The following is a 16,763-nucleotide window of genomic DNA, read 5'->3' on the forward strand; positions in this document are numbered from 1 at the left end:
AAGCGTTCATAATGGTTTCATATATGAATATTATATATATTCATATTGAATCATTATAAAGCTGCTCTTTCAGCATAACCATGTTTATTGTTATTTTTATTCACTGCATATTGGCAGAATAATCCCTACTTATTCAAATGAAAGAACCCACCCCTCTTCTCTAACACTGCAGACAGTTGTTCATATATTATCACATATTTACATATCTAGGGCTTCAGGAAGAATGAATAAATTAAAAAGGGAAAGTGTGAGATCTCTGATTGCTAAGAGTTTTGTTTTGAATGATAATTATATTTGTGAATTCTTTCTTGCTTCTACTCTTTTGTTTAGAAGGGAATGCCATTTTCCAGTTTCCCGTTGGAGATTCATGAGGATAGATCTCCCTGTATACTTTTGCACTCTTGCTGCAACCCTATTTCTTTCCACTACAGTTAGGTGAATTGACTGCTTGCGGAGTGTAGGGGAGCAAAATTTGCCAAACTCAGATGTGTCTGTTTGGCATGAGGAGTATTTTTGGCTGATTATTCTTAAAAAGAAAACTCAGAAGTTTTCTCTTTACCACCCTTAACTACCTAAAAGAATTTAGATAGAGAGCCTGCAGCAAAAAGGGAGCTATCACCAAAGATAACTTTGTTTTACATAAGACAGACTTCTCTACTTGGCATGACAAACATTTGTTTACCAAACATTTGCTCTTTCTATCTTCTTTTCTATGACTTGTCTTTTGCTCCTTTGAAGAGACTCTTATCCCCTTCTCCTTAGCTCAAAATGGCATATAAGCCTCAATGGTCTAATTGCCAGTGGGCAGCATCTTCTTATGGAGCCCTCGTATGTATAAAATTAAATTAGATTTTCTCCTGTTGGTCTGTCTCATGTCAATTTAGTTCTTTAATTCTGTCTCATGTTTAATTTAATCCAGCCGGAAGAACTTAAAAGGGTAAAGGAAATATTTTTCCTCCTCAACAGGAGTACCTGACAATGGAATCACTTCTAAACTGGAAACAGCTAATGTCTTGAGATAGGAGATTTGGTCCCTCTACTCTTTCACTGCTTCCTGTTACACTGATCTAGTGGGAGGAAGTGGCCTGGGCAAGTGTATTTTCTCTTTAAATTCAACATTTTCCTCTGGTGTGCTGCCTTAAGACCTAGACATTAGGGAAGTTAGTTTGAGAGGAAGTAGACCCAGCCAGCTGTCACAGCAGCTGAGGTGTCCCGCATGGTTTTATCAGTAATCATATTTATATATTTTGTGCTTCATCTTTTGACTCTGCTGTTGTTTCTCAATTTGATCAGAAAAGTTGGTAGGGAAAAAAACTTTTCTTTACTGGGCTCTTTCAAAATACTCAAAGTTCCCTTGGTTATTTTAATTGTATTTATGATCATACACATAACTGCTAACATTTATACATAAATATATTTGGACAGTAGCTCTACTCAGTGATAATATCACCTTGGGCTTCTGAATTACTAATACTTTCATAACTTATTCTGCTGACTTCATATATATATGAGCTCAACCTTAAGAGAACATCGTTTCTCTTCCTGGTCCTCAGTTCAACTTATATACTATACACTTGATTAGTGACTGTATGCATTTAAAACAGTGTGACAGATGTAAGACATTACATAAATAGTTTTAAACGGATGAATGAATAGATGGATGGACGTTGACAGAGTTTGTTCAGTCTTACTGGCACATTCCACCCTCTATAAGGAACTTAAAATCTCCTCTCTTTCTACTCCCGGGCAAAGAATTTTATTCGTCTTTAGTAGGGTCAAGATCAAGTTCATAGTTGGTTCATGTGGTTCTAGGGGAAGAAACACAAATTAAAAAGTTTTGAATCTACAAGCTGTGGCTCATTGGGGTTCTATTGGACTTTTTCTTTGAATTCTTTGCTTCCTTTGTCTTTGTTTTTCAAAATCTCCTCTTGGGTGTCATCTCCTTCTGTGTATCTGTGTCATTTTGTGTGTGTGTGTGTGTTTGTGTGTATGAGTATGTATCCCTCTTGCAGTTGGTGCTATAAAATGAGTCTGAGATTGCTATTATTTGGGAAGGACTCTACCCAGGAAAGTCTTGGAGGGTAGCTTGGACAATCTCTGATAAACACTTTCTTTCCTTCGTTGTGTTCTTTGGATCTGCTCTTCAGTGTATTTGTTGTTCTAGTGAGAAGATACAAAGAAGCGAAATCAGACCTCTGACCTACAGCATGGGGGCAGAAAGCCTCTGTACCTGCTTTTCTCCAGCCTATTTAATTTTGCATCTTCTGGACAGAAGGATTTTTCATGGTCACATGTGACCCAGCCTAATTCATCAAAGCCAGGGTTATACATAAGAATGTGGGGACAGGGCTTGCCCCGTGGCTTAGTAGTTAAGTGCGCGTGCTCCGCTGCTGGTGGCCCGGGCTCGGATCCCTGGCGCGCACCGACGCACCGCTTCTCTGGCCATGCTGAGGCTGCGTCATACATATGGCAACTAGAAGGATGTGCAAACTATGACATACAACTATCTACTGGGGCTTTGGGGAAAAAAAGGAGGAGGATTGGCAATAGATGTTAGCTCAGAGCCAGTCTTCCTCAACAAAAAGAGGAGGATTAGCATGGATGTTAGCTCAGGGCTGATCTTCCTCACACACACAAAAAAAAGAATGTGAGGACAAAAATTAAAAAAAATAATAGAATCTTGACATTGTGTTAGGAAACTTAGCAAAATTGTCAACTTCAAGGGAAGGACACAAGTTTAGAATACCAGGTTCAAGATTTTCCCCTTTTCTTTCTACCTGAAAGATACAAAAAGGACACATAATTAGGGTGGCATAGCCTGTTCTATCACAAACTATATTCAATACCTAACTTAACGTGTGTGTGTGTATGTGTGTGTGTATGAATGCATATATATGGTTGCTTACAAGAACACTAAAGGATTCTGTATCAAGGAAAACATTTTTCCATGGTGTTCCTATAAACTTGCACAATTCTTTTGCAAAAGAGAGTTAAAATTTGACATTGTGGGAAAATACATAAACATAAGTCTATTCCAATTCCTAAGTATTCTAAAAAAGTTCTGAGAAATGTTTGTAATTTTTATTATCTATTATAATGAACTACAAATGCAAGTATTAACACAATTTATAGTTTCTGTACTGATTTTGTGACCACTCTACCTGAAGTAAGAAAAAAAATTGGACACTCGAAGTGATTCATAGATTATTTACTATGTGAGGTTGGGATACATCAAAACCAATATTGCACAGAGAAGTTTCATGTTGTTAATTGAACAGATATCATGCCCATTTCTTCTCTATAAATCTTGTTGATGGCTTATGGCAGCAGAAGCCTTCTTGTTATCTATGCTCCTATGATAGCTACTTGTCCCATATTGAGCCAGCTCCACCTTTGGTAACCACCAAAATCTGAACAATTAATATATTCTGCAGCTCCTGAAAATGATTGTCTAATATAAGTTATCATCTCAAGTAAAATGATATATTTTCATAGACAGATGGAGATATGGGTAGACAGTCTACGAAACATAAACTTTGCCCCCATTCAGAGGTTGAGTTCCTCTAGTAACATTGTAAAAGGGGACTTTGGACAAACTGGGACTGTAATATAAGTATTTATTTATTGGGTCAACAAGTCTGCTAGATCTCAAGTATCCTACTTATCTTCCATTCAGCTACTGTTAGTACATGGTCCATGTTCCCCCAACCAATATTTCCAGTTTTGCTACAGGACACTGCTAATTTGGTTGCTATTCATTTCTTATTTCTTATACTCTCTATTAAAGATTCCTAGAAAGATTGTTGACCCAATATGTATTAAAGGAGGTGTGAGATCACAGAAAAATATATATATATATTGGTCTTAGTCCTCAGTTCTTGGCACAGAGCTCTTAAAAACCCTTGTAGATTCCTAAGTGACAAGAGCACTAGGACTGTCTTTTGTTCTAATGAGGTGACTCTTGGTGGGCACCTGGATGGGGGCTTGTCACCAGGAAGACTAAGCCATGATTAGAAGTTGGAATTTTCAGCCCCAACTCCCATTCTCCAGAGAGAGAAGAAAGGCTGGAAATAGACTTAATGATTCATCATACCTATCTGATGAAGCCTCCATAAAAATTCCAAAAGTACGGGGTTCTGAGAGCTTCCAGGTTGAACACATCTAAGTACTGGGAGTGTGATGCTCCCCAACTCCGCAGGGACAAGAAGCTCTTGGACTCAGGACCTTCCCAGACTTCATCCTATATATCTCTTCATTTGGCTGTTCATCTGTATCCTTTTTCATATCCTTTAATAAACCAGTAAACATAACTAACTGTTTTCCTGAGTTCTGTGAGCCACTCTAGCAAATTAATTGAGGAGAGGGTCATGGGAACCTCAGACTTAAAGCCAATCAGTCAGAAGCACAAGTGATAACTTGGGCTTGTGACTGGCATCTGAAGTGGGGGTAAGGAGGGCAGCCTTGTGGCATTGAGCCCTTAACCTGTGGAATCTGATGCTATCTCCATGTAGATAGTGTCAGAATTGAGTTCCGACACTATCAGTTCTAGATGTCTTGAGTTGTAAGACATCTAGCTGGTGTTGCAGAGAATAGCTTGGTGGGGAAAACCCCCACACATTTGGTGTCAGAAGTGTTGTGAGTATGCTAGTAGTGTGAGAGTAAAGAAGAAACACATGTGGAAAACTAAGTTTTTCTAACACAGGAGGAGATATTGTGAGTCAATCTTCCCTGTTTTACCCTATCCTTCAAATCTAATAAGGAAACACAGGGTTATCAAACATCTGTAAACAGTTGAGGATAATTAAAGAAAAGTAGAGTGACAAACAGGAAAATTATATATCTATATCTATGTATTTCCATCAATACACAAATATCCTTATAAAGATGCAAGGGGAAAAAATAAGAGGAAAAAGGTGAATCCTTGAGTATGAGCCCTTTTGAACAAAGCTCAGTTCTTATCCTTGCTCTCAAGTTTCTGGTATCTTCCAAGAGAAGATCATCCTCAAATCTCAGCATTGCACCCCTCTCTTTTCTATTCCTTCCTGCAGAGACTAGTCTGCTCTAGGATCCATCTCTCCTTCCCCATCTTTAAACTCTAGAACACGGAAGTTGCATTTCTCTCAAAATCTTACAATTTAGGAACAAAAGATAAATTAGGGGTCAGTTTTGATATCCTAATACATAGTCCTTTTGAGATCTTTAATAAATGTTATAGTAAAAATAGAAATAAGAACTTTTTATGACATTTTAGTGAGAAAATATCGAACCAAACCTACATGCACACATTTATAAATGCATAACTCCCAAAGACAAATATTGAATTATAGAAAGAGTGTTTAGATAAGTATTATTAATGCATATAATGTTATTTTGGGATGCTTTGAAAGTAAATTTTAGAATGCTGCTTTCATATACTCTGATTTATTGTTTCTGTATCAAGATCCAGTATTTTGCTTTTTAAATAGGCACTTCAAGTAGTTATGATGCAAGTAATCTGGATCACACATTTAAAAAAAATCTAGCTCAACTCTACCCACAATATCAATGGTGTTTTGCATTATTCAAATGAGTAGTGTCAGTCTCTCTTCTAATTATCACCTAGGTTTAAATTGTACCCAGATGCTTGCCTACTCTAAGACTCAATAATCCCCAGCAGATCAAATGATGACCCAGAGAAGATGTGAAATGATTATAATTCTGTGCCTTAGGTGAGATTGCATTCCACACAATGACAAAGCATCCCCCAAATCTTTTCTTTAGTTAGAATGGAGGTAATATAGTGATTTCTGATTCTCTTGTAAAAGCAGTTACCTTGTTATGGAAAGTTTTGGTGATGTAACTTCTCCAGGTATGTTTTTTGTATGTACAGGTAAATGATTGCACACACATACAAATAATATTGTATTCTATATGTTAAAGTCATGGCAAAACTTCAGTTTGAATCTGATATCCCCAAATTTATTGTTTTAATATAAATTTGATATTTCACACAGATATCATTTATCATAAGCTGATCACTGTTACTGACTCTTCTTAATTTTGCATGATCTTTAATAAATATTTTTGTTATCTATTCAATGTCAACATCTCTAAACACTGTGAGATAACCTTTCTCAGTTCCAATAAAGCATCAGTGTTTGCACATTAATGACAAGTTTATTTATTTATTTACTTGCTAACTGCAGGTATTTTTGGTCCAGTGGCTCTCACACTATTTTTCTGCTCCAAAATATATGGGCTTAAACAGCATCACATCATTAGTAACACTGCCTTAGCAAGGAAACAGTCTTTACTGGCAAGGGAAAACAAGGGGATGAAGCGACCCGTTGTTTTCATCGGATACATGTCTCTTGAAAAGCACGCTATGGATTCAATTTTCTCATCAATTCAAAACTGAACACTAACATGCTGCCTAAAAATATAGAGGTAGAATGAATGCAGAGTTATACTCAGCATTTGAACAAAACTGTGATAAAACTTCGGGGGGTGACATGTTTAGAGTCTGATGTAGAGGGAAAATAGAAGCCCCAAGACCTAGTGGGGGTTAGAAGCAGATGTGGTTTTACCAAATTTTAGGCTACTAGGTCTCTCATTTGCGCGGGCTGTTTCCAAGGATCTGAGTGGGACACTAGCAAAGTATTCACTTGACCACATGTATGTGAAAATTTTGCAAAGGTAAGGTAGTTTGTATTTATTTTATGTACTTCTTTAATTGTATAAGCTTCAGGCTCAGAGATGCCTTGGAAAAGATGTTTCTATCTGTATCTCCCTTCCCTGCATTATTGCTCAGCAAAATCTTAATTGAGAACAAATCCTCCTTCAATGATATATATCATATCTAATATATCTATCTAATATATATGGCAGAAGTAGTGAATAATGAGCTGGAAGGTCAAAGTGGAAAAATAATCTAGAAAGTATGGGGAAGGGATAGTGATTGATAATATTATAGTAGGGTAAGAAAATATAGAGAAATATGTTGAAAATCCACCTTTTACTAGTCTCAGAGTTAAAACTTGAAAAAGTAATATTTGACTATCTTCAGTAATTAAATTAAAACATAAATTGACTTGCTGAAAAGTCACAATGGATTGAAACAAAGCAAACAACAAAAGTATCAACAACAAAATACTTCTACATCATTGAGTTAAAGTTAAAAATATTAAAGACAAAAAGGGTAAGCTTTCAGAAAGATGAAAACAGAGCTACAAAAGAGTCAGATTGAGATTAACACAAAAAAATGCAAGAACACTCTCTCTGCAACATACCATTAGATATGAGATCTGATATCTTGATACTATATTATATATAGTGGATAATATACAATAACTTGGTTATTACCCAGATGTTAGAATGCAATAACTTTACCTATAATTTTTATACTGGTTAGTCATACTAAATATGGTGGTAAATAAATATACTTGCCTATTTTAAGATATGTGATGACTCTATAAAATATATTCAGTGTTGCTCAAACTTCAGCCACTTATTTAACCCTCATGGTTTTTGTTTTATCTAATAACAACATTAAATGAACTCACTAATATAATTGATATCATGAATTTGATGAGCTAGTCATATTTTCTCCAATACATATTAAATTTATTATTAAAATGGAAAAAAAAAGAAATATTCAGAACAAAAGGTAAAAAATCCTGGAATAATCAGTGAGATATACTCCATTAATTAGCCATGGTTGAATAACAAACCACACCAAAACTTAGCAGTGTTAAACAACAATCATTTATTTCTCGTGATGCTATGGGTTACCTTGATAGTTATGTTGATATAAGCTAAACTTGGCTGATCTAGGCTTGTATATTAGAGATCTTTACTGAGACTACTGAAATCTGCTCTGTGTTTTCAGTGATCCTCCAGGGTGCTAACACTGGCTTATGGTGGTGGCAGAGCTCTAAGAGGAACAGCAGAAAATAACTGCAAGGCTGTTTGGAGCCTAAGCTGTTTGATTCTAAAGTCATTCCAGCATCAAAAGGTAGGAAAAAAGACTCTACGCTTGTTTGGAGGAAATGCAAAGTCACATGCAAAGAGAGTGGTTACATGGAGAGATGGAAACCTGTTGCCATATTTTGTAATCAACTAAGCACATATGGTAAGCAAGAGTGGCTAAATACATTAGTAAATTAAAATTGTCTTGTGATAATTGTCACACACTGATTCTAGGACTACCTTCTGGACCTACATGGAAAGCACTTCTGTGGAATGGCTTTAATATACTTAAAATAGTTCTCGTTCTCCACCCACTTTCTCTTATCCATGCTAAGCCAAGAATCCTCAGATGTTTATAGATCTTTTGTGATGTTGATTCTAGAATGTTGACAATCCAAAAGAGTTATACACACACCTCCAGTAAACTCTGAAATGCACTGATACTGTATAGGTCACAACACTCATGGATTTTAATGGACAAACACATAGATATTTGAGAGTTTATTGGTGATTAGCATTTACAAATTGTTCCAACAACCTATTCCTGTATTTTTTAAAATAATAGATTTATCTAGATATAATTCATATATCATAAGCTTACTCTTTTAAAGCGTTTGATTCAGTGGTTTCGAGCATATGCACAGAGTTGTGCAATCATCACAGATATCTAATTTTGGAAAATTTTCATCACCACATAAAGAAACCAGCACTTGGCCAGCCCTCGTGGCCTAGTGGTTAAGTTCTGTGTGCTCTACTTCAGTAGCCCAGGTTTGGATCCTGGGCATGGACCTACACCACTCATCTGTCAGTGGCCATGCTGTGGCAACGGCTCACATACAAAAAGAGGAAGATGGGTAGCAGATGTTAGCTCACAGCAGATCTTCCTCAGCAAAAAGCAAAACAAACAATCAAACCAGCACTCATTCCTCATTCCTCTTGTCCCCCATCTTCTGGAAACTACTAATATATTTTCTGTCTTTATGGATTTTCTGTCTTTATGGATTCTGTCTTTATGCCTATTCTGAGCCTTTCATGTAAATGGAATCATACAATATGTGGTTTATTGTGTCTTGCTTCTTTCACTTAGCATGTTTTCAACTTTCAACCGTGTTGTACCATGTATCAGTACTTCATTCCTTTTATTGAAATGTATGAATATTACAATTTCAATGTTCAATTTCGTATATTTAGCAAATGCTTATGACTGTAAAACTATAACCATAATCAAGAAGGTAAATGTATTCACCCTAAAACCCAAAGCTCCTTTATGCTTCTTTGTAATCTGTCCTTCCTATCCATTCCCAACACCTTTCTCCCATCAACCCAGGCAATCACAGATCTTCTTTCTATCACTATAGATCATTTTTGCTTTTCTAGAATTTTACATAAATTAAATTATACAGTATGGACTGTTTTTTTCTGTCTTTTTAACTCAACATAATTATTTTGAGACTCAGACATGTCATTGTGTGTACTAATATTTTATTCATTTTAATTGCTTAATAGTGTTCCAATTTATGTATGTACAACAGTTTATCTATTCACCTATTTATGGACATTTGGGTAATTTGTAGTTTTGAGATATTATAATAAAAACTTCCTTGTACAATTCATCATGTAACATATGTATTATTTTCACTTATGTAAATAACCAGGTGTGAAATGGATGCATCATATGAGAAATGCATGTTTATCTCTTTTTTTAAACAATCTTTAATTTTGAGTTATAGATTCACATATAGTTGAAAGCAATAATACTGAGAGGTCTTATATAACCATTATCTAGTTTCTCCCAAAGGTATCATCTTGTAAAACTATACTACAGTATCAGAACCAGGATATTGTCATTGATACAGTCAAGATACAGAACATTTCCATCACTACAAATATCCTTTGTTTTGTTCTTTTACAGACATGCATTCTCCATCCCTGACTCATAAAGCCACTAATCTATATCCATTGATATAATTTTGTTTAATTTTTTAAAGAAACTGTCAAACTCTTTTACTATCTATAAGAAATTATTTTCCTATTTGTACCATTTTACATTCAGACCAGCAGTGTTCAAGAGTTACAGTTCCTCAACATTTTCAACAACATTGGTATGAATAGTAATTTTATTTTTAGCTATTCTAATAGGTATATAATGTTATCTTATTGTAGTTTTAATTATAGAATCACTCAAACATTTGATAAGCTTATGGTTAACATTTTAAAAAACTACCAAACTATTTCACACAGTGGCTCTATCATTTTAAATTCTGCTCTGCAATTTGTAAGAGTTCCAGTTTCTCCATATCCTTGTCAACACTTGGTATTATCTATCCTTTTAATATAAATGTTCTATTGGGTGTGAAGTGAGAGGTCATTGTGATCTTAATTTGTATTTCTCTAACAACTATGATTTTGAGCAATTTTTATTGTGCTTATTAATCATTCTTATATCTTTTTCGTGAAATGTCCATTCAAATCTTTTGCTAAAATTTTAATAGTGTTATTTGTCACTTAATTATTGAATTATAAGAGTTCTTTACATATTCTGGATACAAAGCCTTTATGAGATATATGATTTGTGAAATATTTACTTCCAGTCTATGGCTTGTCTTTTCATTTTGTTATGGTATCTTTTGAAGAACATCAATTTTTAATTTTGATGAAGTCCAAATCATCAGTTTTCCTTTATTTTATGGACTGTGCATCTGGTGCCATATCTAAGACTATTTTCATATCCAAAGTCATGATTATGGTAATGGTTGGAATACAATGTAAATTTAGTGAACTTATTGCATTGTTCAATCACTTTTGGTGAATTTTATGATATAGAGGTATACTGAAATAAATTTGTTAAAAATTCGTACCTAAGATAAATACTGACTTCAATTTCCTGAACTGATGTATATCTTCTCATATCAATAACCATAGTCTTAGTTTATTGTCCTTTTCCTTATTTGTCCCTCTGTAGCTGAATACATCTTTCCAAAACTCTGATATTTTAATTCTAGTTTTAAAAACCTTTCATAGCACAAAAGTGAAAACAAATGCCTATTACTTGTAAAAACATTTTGTGGTATACCCACACAGTAGAATACTACTCACCAATAAAAAGGTACAAGCTACTTATACATGTATCAATAAATAAACATAACACAAAGGAGACCCAAAAGTAATTACTAAGTAAAAGAAGCCAGATTCAGAGAGCCTTATACTCAATAATTTCATTTATACGACATTCTGGAATAAACAAAATTCTAGAGACAGAAATAAGGGCAGTGGCTGTCACAGACTGGAGATAGGGGGAGGGAATTGACTCCAATTGCCATGAAGGAGTTTTTTTAAAGGTGATGGAAATATTCTTATCCTCATGGTCCTGGTGGTGTTATGTATGTACATTTGTAGAACTATACACTTTAAAAGATGAAATTTACTTTATGTAAATAATACCCCAGTAAACGACAAAATTTTTAAAAATTGCATTTCTAAATAGCAAAAATAAACACGTAGAAAATAAGTTTTTTAAAGTTATCATTACCATAACATCAAGAAATACCAGGGCCTTCAAATAAACATAAGCAATGATGTATAAGACTTCTGCAAAGGAAACTATAAAATATTGTTGACACATTAAATAAATGATAAATAAATGATATCTATTCAATGATCACATTTTGGAAAACTCAATATTCTAAGGATGTCAATCATCACCATATTGACAGTCAAAATATCATTAGATACATTTTTCATAATTAGATGTATGAATTCTAAAATATACATGAACAATTAAAGAATAGCTAATATACACTATAAAAAGAACAGCATGGGATACCTTATCATATAATAAGATTTATAAATCTACCAAACATAATAATGTATGATATTGAATAAAAGAAAGACCAATGAAATAATTATCACTAAAACGTACCTACACATATATGAAAACATGGTTTACGCACAAGAAAATACTGCAGAGCAGTAGGAAAAGAATTCTATTTTCAAAATAAACGTTGTTAGACAAGTGGACATACAGGCAGAAAACAAGGAATTATATATAAGTATATAATTATATGCATATAGTTTTTCCTCTCTAATTTGGATATATACATATTTTTACATACATATATGGAAAAACAATAAAAAATAGGATGAAAATATAAGAAAATACCTTATTGATGTTTGGGTATACTAGGGGAGCAGAATTTGTCACCCCAAAATGGGTCTCTTTGGCTTGATTATTTTCAAGAACAAAAGACTCAGGAAGAAACTTTGACCTTCCCCCTAACTACAGAAAAGAATTTAAAATAGAAGGCTTGTTTCAAGAAGGAGCTATCACCATAGGTAACTATAGCATAATATGAAGTAGGTGTGGTAGACAGGGAGGAACCTAGCAAGGCCCATTTGGTCAAAGTCCTCTCCATGTTCCATTGTCTTTGAAAGGCATGGCAAACATTGTTTACCAAACATTTGCTTTTCCATCTCGTGAATTGCCTTCCTCCCCTTTGAAGTGTCAAATCACTACCCCCAACAACCTCCTTTGTTTTTAGCTGAAGATGGTATTTAAGGTGGTGGTTTCATCCATTTTGGTGAGTTACTCAGTTTTCCTGGGTTTCTCCCATGTACACGTGTTGTTCAAGTTGTTTGATTCTCTCCTGTTATTCTGTCTCATGTCAATTTAATTGTTAGACCAGACATAAGAACCTAGAAGTATAGAGAAGTATTTCTTTCTCTCCTAGAGTAGCAAAATATTTCTTAATGATGAAAAGTACTATAATAAGTAAAAATGACTGCATTAAAGTTGAAAACATCTGTTTATCAAAAGACAGCAAAATATAAATTAAAAAATAAGGCAAAGATCAGGCTTGTAAACAAGAAAAGGCTATGAGAGAGAGAGAGAGAGAAATATAATACCTCCTACAAATCAATAAGGAAAAAGATAAACAATCCAATAGAAGAAAGGCAAGAGAATTGCATATGCAATTTTATGAAAGAAGGAATCCATATGGCCAATAAATACATGAAAAGAGTTCAACTTTATTATTAACTAGGGAAAGACAAATTCACACCATAATAAGATTTTCACTTTTTGCTTTGAGAGAATAGCTTGTAATAAATTAACCCTCCCAAAGAAAATAATTAGGAAAGCTTAATTACACACCAAAAGAAACAAACAAAAAACAATAGATGAGGCTGTGGGAGGATAACAAAGACAACCAGCATTGTCAGGAGGCAAAAGAAAGAAGAAAAAGAAACTAGTTTAACTCTATATTAGCAATCAGTTCATCACCTAGGATATTTGCCAGTTCGAATTTTGGGATTGATTAGCTGAATAAAGAACAGATGCTATTACGGACTGAATGTTTATGTCCCTCACAAATTCATATGTTGAAGCCCTAAGCCCTGGTGTAATGTTATTTGGAGGTGGGGCCTTCAGAACATAATTAGGTTTATAAGAGTTCATGAGGGCAGGACCTCCAGGATGGGAATAGTGTCCCTATAAGAAGAGGAAGAGACTAGAGCTCTCTCTCTGTCACATGAAGACACAGTGAGAAGGCAGCCATCTGTAAGCCAGGAAAAGGGCCCTCGCTAAGAACCCGACCATATTGGCACCCTGACATTGGACTTTCAGGCCTCCAAAACTGCAAGAAATAGATGTCTATTGTTTAACCCATTCAGACTACGGTATTTTGTTATAGTAACCCAAGCAGATTAAGATAGAGGCCTAGATTTTGTAACATTGTATTTGGAAGGAAAGTGAAAAATAGGAACTCAAGGTTCTAGAGAAAGTTAGGTCTTGGTGTGCTGGGATCCCAGAGAAAAAGGTATGTAAATTGGTGGTGTGACACCAGATTCCAGATGCTTTCAAATAAGGACCCTATATGTCTTAAAATGATACAGAGAATAAAATCTTTAACAAGGGAGACTTGTGACAAAAAAGGGTATGTTTTTATTGTGGCAAAAATATTGAGGAATATTTACATTTACTTCGTTAACACCTTCCTCCAGTAAAATACAAATAATCTCTAGTTTAAGAAGAACTTATAGTGAAACAGAATCATACATGTGGGTCTGCTTGATACACAACAAATGTTGCACAGCATACAGCATGTCCACATTTTGGACTGGATAAGTCTTTGTTATGGTTGGGCTACCCAAGTATTATAACATGTTCAGCAGCATCCATGGTCTCTGTCCACTTGATGCCGTTAACACCCTACAAGTTGCAAAAAACAAAATGACTCCAGTTATTGCGAAATTTCCCTTAGACAACAAAACAGTTCCCAGTTAAGAACCATTGAATTATACTACATTAAAATTAGTCATTAATATTTATTAAAAGATACTATAAAGTGAGTGAAACAGCAATTAATAGAGAGAGGAACTATTCTCAACACATATAACTGATAAATGCTTTTATCCAATATATATTTAAAAATAAACAGGGAATGGGGCTGGCCCGGTGGTGTAGGTGTTAAGTTCGCACACTCTGATTCAGCAGCCCGGGGTTTGCAGGTTCGGATCCCGGGGCCGGACCTACACACCACTCATCAAGCCATGCTGTGGCGGCACCCCAAATATAAAATAGAGGAAGATTGGCATAGATGTTAGCTCAGTGACAATCTTCCTCAAGCAAAAAGAGAAGGATTGGCAACAGATGTTAGCTCAGGGCCTATCTTCCTCACCAAAAAACAAAATAAATAAACAAGGAATTAAAAACATAGTAGCAAAAAAAGACTAGAATAGACGTTGCAAAGCAGAAATCTAAATGTACAATGAAAATTGAAATAGCTGTTATTAAATAAAATACAAAAAGAACCACAATGTTATATTACCAAAAAACACCAAAATATCTAAAATAAACTAGGTTTCTCAGGTCAAATATTGCTAAGAAGGTTTAGCTGTTGGGGAGAATCTTGTTACCGAACTGTTTGTTATTATTCAATAAAATTAACCATATGTTCTGTATGATTCCATTTATAGGAAGTTAAAAAAATCAGGTGATACTGAAGTAGTGTTTAGGAATATATATGTACATATAAAATTCAAGAAACAGACTACTTTAAAATTCAGGCCAGTAGTTAACTTTGGAGTAAAGGGAAGAGATGGTGAACGGGCAGGAGAACTTACCAGAGTCCTACGTGCTAGCAAGTTCTATTTCCTGACCCAAGTACTGACTATACAGCTGTTAGCTTGTGATACGTTGTTGATCTACACAGTTTTTGTGCAATCTTTGTATATGCATAATATTTTAAATATGAAAGGATAAATATAAAGTAAATATTTTCTCTACTCCAAGGATAATAACTGTCATCAGATTTTGAATCATCCTTCTGGATATTCTCCACACATATGTCTATGTACATATTTATATATTTTTACAACAGTATAACACTGTCAAGTATCACTAAAACTTAGTGATGATTTTATATTGGCATACACATAACTTTATCAGTATTTTCAAAAGAAGTGTATTCCATTGTATATAAATGTAATGCATAAAACAATATATTGTAATTGTCTGAAACAACAAGGCGTGAAATTAAGTTTTGGTTTATTCATGTCGCAATAGATATATTACATGCAGATTAAAATCAATATACCATTTCCTTTTAAGGGAATTTTTCATAACCTTGGAAAATAAACAATAAAAATTATGAAGCAAATAGATATTTTTTTAAAAATCTCTGCTTACCAGACAAACAAGATACTGCTTCCAGGCTGTCAGTAATAATGAGATAAAAATGTCAGAGAATTTTAACTGAGCTTAATAAATCCAACAGCTAGTTTGTAACTTTGATTAAGGAGAAACTTTGCTGAAAATTCAGTTCTTTCTTTCTCTCATTGTCTGTATGTTAAAAATAAATAAAGAAACAAAAAAATCCTAAACTCTTGAATTTATTTACTATAAGCTCACAAAAACATCATGTCTAGAGAACTGCATAATTAATAATTAATATTATTTTTTGAAAATAAATTGTGATATCTCTTTTGGAAAATATTATTTAGCAAATTTGATTCATACTATTAGGAATTATACACAACTTGGAAATATTTTGTTTTCTAAAGATTAGTTTGGAAAAATATGCCCTTAACCTTCCTAGATGGGATGCATTCAATTTTATTTTGGCAATCTTGAATCTTTATCTATATGATGCTTATACTTCCAAAAAGCCACAAACATTGCTTAAGATGATGAATCATTAGTTTACATTTATTACCTAAAATACTCCTAACCACCTCTTTGTAAGACATATATATTGTGTCACAGAGTCCTGGGGGATAACTGGATTATGATAACAATCCCAAAATAGTCCTCTTGATAGAGTTGAAATTCAACATTTTGTTTTCTCTGCTGCTACGAACGTTTACATCAAGTCTTTGGAATAATTCCTCTCCTAATTGCAAAGTTGTAATTATTGATACTCTACCTCCCACGTTGCTAAAGGGGTTGTTGCTGATGTGGCTGCTGCTACTATTGCCCAATGAACTAGCAAATATTAACCAACACCCAAAGCTCTCTACAATGTGAATTCCTGATCTCTGCAATGCTTGTATTTCTCCTGAGAGAATTTACTCCCGGTATTTTTATCTAATGAAGATGATACTTTTACCAAAGGATTTACCTCCCAAGTGGTAGTATTGCCACTGTTGATGTTGCCTGCTAATGTAAATTGCAGGGATCTGAATGACTTGGGGGAGGGTAGAGATTACAAATTGTCGTCAATATCAATGTTTTTGCAAGCAATGTATTTGATGGTTTTATTACCATTGCCATAGTCTGGGTTTGTTTCTTTATATTTTTATTTTGCTGCAATCCCATTTTA

The sequence above is a fragment of the Ceratotherium simum genome, chromosome 18 (assembly GCF_057802395.1).
Source record: "Ceratotherium simum simum isolate JZ-2026a chromosome 18, ASM5780239v1, whole genome shotgun sequence".
Classification (NCBI taxonomy): Eukaryota; Metazoa; Chordata; class Mammalia; order Perissodactyla; family Rhinocerotidae; genus Ceratotherium; species Ceratotherium simum.